This window comes from Atta cephalotes (genome assembly GCF_000143395.1).
Source record: "Atta cephalotes unplaced genomic scaffold scaffold00026, whole genome shotgun sequence".
Lineage (NCBI taxonomy): Eukaryota > Metazoa > Arthropoda > Insecta > Hymenoptera > Formicidae > Atta > Atta cephalotes.
In genome coordinates this window covers 3,889,129-3,893,848 of record NW_012130090.1, presented here as the reverse complement: position 1 = coordinate 3,893,848, position 4,720 = coordinate 3,889,129, and positions in this window count along the sequence as shown.

The window sequence follows — 4,720 nt, the reverse complement described above, 5'->3', positions numbered from 1 at the left end:
ACTGACAAAAATTGCTTTGCCACACATACGCTCTTCCGTATACGTTCGTAAGAAACTTTTTTGGATGTTAATATGGAAAATACGATAGAATTATATACGGCGGCTCCGATTTAGAAAAAACTATTGAAATTATTGGGTTGAAAACTATGAAAACTTGAAGCCAAGTTTATTAACTTTTAATGAAATAATCGGATTTCTTGGATATAATCATATAGGCACGTGCCGGGTATTTCACATACGTTTGGATACACCGGCTACTAGCAAAAATAGCACATAAGTATACACTCCCAGCAAATGAATTAAAATGAATTGAAAATTTTCAATCTATCCGAATTCATATTTTAAATCTATAAAAATGAATTGGATTCCATATAAAAAATTTTTATACATGTAAAAGTTTAAATAAATTAAAGCAGTAATTACATGAAATTTTAGTTATTATTTTAATTATTCTAAAACTTTTATATTAGGTGTACACCTTTGCTTCCGCCGTTTTTTTTCCGAAATTCGAGGCTTTATTGTAAAAAACTGGTTATACATTTATGATTCAAAGTATTGTCATCGCTGGCCACTACTTTCTCCCATCTTTCGGGTAGCGTACGAATCCCGTGTCGAAAAAACTGGTCATCTTTTGAGGCTATCCACAAATCGATCCAATTTTTTACTTCTTCATAAGACCGGAAGTGCTGGTCAGCCAGGCCGTGTGCCATTGATTGAAACAAATGATAGTCAGATGGAACAACGTCTGGAGAATACGGCGGGTGGGGTAGGACTTCCCATTTCAACGTTTCCAAATATGTCTTGACCACTTTCGCAACATGGGGTCGAGCATTGTCATGCTGCAAAATCATTTTATCGTGCCTTTCGTTGTATTGCGGCCGTTTGTCTTTCAATGCTCGGCTCAAATGCATCAATTGCGTTCGATACCGATCGCCTGTGATTGTTTCAGTCGGTTTTAACAGTTCATAATACACTACGCCGATACTGGTCGCACTAAATACAGAGCATGACCTTGGACGTCAAAATCACCGTTCTTGAAGCGTTGAAACCACTCACGACACGTTCTTTCACTAATAGCGGCCTCATCATAAGTATTTGAGAACATTCGATGAGCCTCAGCCGCAGATTTCTTCATATTGAAGCAAAAAATTAAAACCTCCCGCAAATGACGAGAATTTGGCTCGTAAACTGACATTTTCAATCGACAATAACTTTATGATGCAGACACAAATCGACTAATGTTTCTATGGGGTTATGTTGACAGATGCCCAAGTTTATTGTATGACGTCTATGATCTATTTATTTTGACCACCACTTATCGCTAAAGCCATCTATAGGAAAACGGCGGAAGCAAAGTTGTACACCTAATACAAAAAATATATGCTAGCTGTATAATAAAGGAAACGTATTAATATAAAATATACATAAAAGCGATTAATTTATTAAATTATTAAAAATAAGGAGAATTTACATATGTAACATTTATTATATTTACGTAGTTCTTTTTATGTTTCTTTTAACTATTAAATGAAGTAGAATTCATGATTTATATACAACTTTTTTTTAACTTAGTTGAATTAAAACGAAAAATTTCTTATTCATAATTCTGAATAAAATAGCATTCATGTATTTTTAAATGAAACAATGGATTTTCTACTCACAATTTTGAATAGTATTCATAGCCCATTTTAAGAAAATGGGCCATTAAAAAAAAACTTTTTTATTCAATTGGATTAAAAAATTGTATTTCCTATTCAAAATTTTGAATTTAACAGTATTCACAATGCACAGAAATTGCTGATTATTTTTAGATTCAATTAAATTGAAAAACTGCATTTCTTATTCAAAATTTTTAATTAAGCAGCATTCACGATGCACACTACACCGCACAAAATATTATAATATTATTTTTTAATTGAAAAGCATAAAAATATACTCCATGCCATAAATGAATAAAAATGCATTCAAAATTGAAAAGGAATAGACATGTGTTTCATGCAATTCCTACAATATAAATGAATAAAAATGCATGCAGGATTAAAAAAGATTCATTTTAACATTCATGAATCTTTATTTCTGAAAATTTAAATCCATTATAATTCATTTTAATCCATTCTCGTTAGCTCTTCCATATACGTTCGTATGAAACTTTTGGATATCATAGAAAATATAGAATCGTATACAGCGGATCGGATTCGAAAAAGTGAATTGAAAATAATTGCCAACCCAGCAAAGAGAATTGGATGGATGCAATTGGATTGAAAAACTACATTTCCAAAATTTTGAATTTAACAGTATCACAATGTGTATGTTGTGCACAGAAAAGCTAATATTATTTTTAGATTGAAAAGTATAGAGATATGCTCCATGTAATTCCTATAAATGAATAAAAATGCATTCAGAATTGAAAAGCATTCATTTTAACATTCGTGAATCAGTATTTCTAAAAATCTGAATCCATCAATCATTTCAATCTATTCTCGTTTGCTAGGATCGAATGAAATTTATATCAAACTGTATATAAAACTATAAAAGATTTTCAAAAAACATGAAAAAAACATATATAATATTATAGAAATGATAATTTTTTGATCATTTATTAGAAAGTCATATAAAGTCATATAAAGTGATATGTTAGAATCAACATATTTTCTTTCGTAGTCTATCTGTTTCGATTGATTTTTTTAAACCAAAGAATTATAGACTTCATTTTGCCTCTATGACCTCTATTACCTCTATTATTTCCTAATCTCAATAGAGATTAATCATCAATTTTAACGCTTAATATTTCAGACTAATATATCAAAGGGCAGAACGACGTTTTTTTTTGTCAAATTCTTTCGTTTCATGCAAAAACGCGTCGAATGAACCTGCGGTACTGAAGTTGTACTGAAAAGTACGCTTCATGGGGAACCGACACCTTTTTATCGGGTACGTATGAGCGGATGATCGAATGAAATTTAAAATCGAAAAGTCTTGTGAGAATCACTCTTAAGCCTGCGGTACACGATGCTTGTTTTTCTGCTGAATTTCTAGCTAAATCTTGCCACCGTATTGGCTGCAATACTGACACTAACAGCATCGCAGCCAATATGAAGCGTTGATTTCAAAATGCAAGATTGGCTGTCGCAACAAACTTACAATCGGTTTGCAACTAATTTAGAATCGACTTTATGCGTTATGCAAGAGTCTGCTTCCCACTTTACGCTTACGCAGGTAATGCCTCATGTGATGGCTTTTTATTATATCGAAAAATCAGTTTATTCCCGATGTATTTTAAGTCTTAACCAACTAATATAGAATCGGTTTTAGTTCCGCACAATAAAAGAAACAGGCAACAGAGAACAAAGAATTTCAACCTATCAGAAATCATGTATTGTGGAATTCACAGTTTCCAATAGGTGGAGATTCTTATTCTCTGTTCTTTGTTCTGTTACTTTTATTGTGCGGAGCCTCTTATCAAATTGTTCAAATGTGATTTGTTAATTTTTACTCTGTCCGAGATCTCGAACCTATTTCTAGCATCGTGAACATCGGGCATCTTTACATCCTTACTACTATTGTTATTGCTCATTGTAGACGGGTCTACAATGACGGTTAGGGCTGCAATACAAAATTCCCTAAGGCTGCAATCAGACTACGAATTGAAGAATGCATGAGATTGAAGATTGAAAGATTGAAGTTTGATCAATTAGAAAAGGAGCCAAAATTTCTTTATCCTCATTGGTGAAATTTCAATTTTTAATCTTTAATCTCAATAATTTTTAATCTCAATCTTTAAATGCATAGGGATCACTCCGAATGAATCCAGCGTACTTGAAATGCAGGAGTCACACATAATCCGTCGTATGACATAACGGTGAATATCGATCAAGCAATTCCTGAGAGACAAATGAACAAAATTTCAAGTATGCTGGATTCGTTCGGAGCGATTCTGAGCAGTTTCCCGAAAGACAAAACAATGCTATTATAAAAATAAAATTATAATAATTTATATAATAATTTTCATTTATTATTACTATAAATGCAAAAATATTTTCCTAATTATTATATAAATTATTATATAAATTATTATATAAATTATTTCATAAATCTATATAAATGTTACATTAACACTTTTTTTAAATCAATCCATAAATCTATTGGCGTTACATGAAAATCCAAACATTTTTGCACTTAAAACGAGATATTTGATATAGAGCTTATTCTACTGAAGGGGAAATACGTTGAGCTATGAGCAAGTTAAGAGATAAAAGATATATTTTTGTCCTCTTCTATCCTCTTTTGGCACATGCGCAGAAAGAAGAAAAGTTACAGAGTAGAAATACATCTTGAGGTCGATTCTGTATCTTGAAATGAGGTGAAAATTACAAAAGTGAGCGAATTTACTAAAATACTAATAATTTCATTGGTCAACATCTAGTAAATTTGTTCACTTTTGTAATTTTCATCTTGTTTGAAGATATGGAATCGACTCCTTTCTGTCTCTCAGTCTTGCTCACACTTTCCACTCATTGCTTGGATAGACTATTCGAATCCCCCTCTAGTAGTATAAGCTCTATATCTGATATTTGGCCTTGAAAAAAAAGAAAGCGAAGATTCCAAGTGCCAAAAGTACAAACAACGATCTCGTTTTACTGAAATAGTGCAGCATGATTTTGTGAACACGCAGTAATGTACATATAGCGTATACATATATATATATATATATATATATATA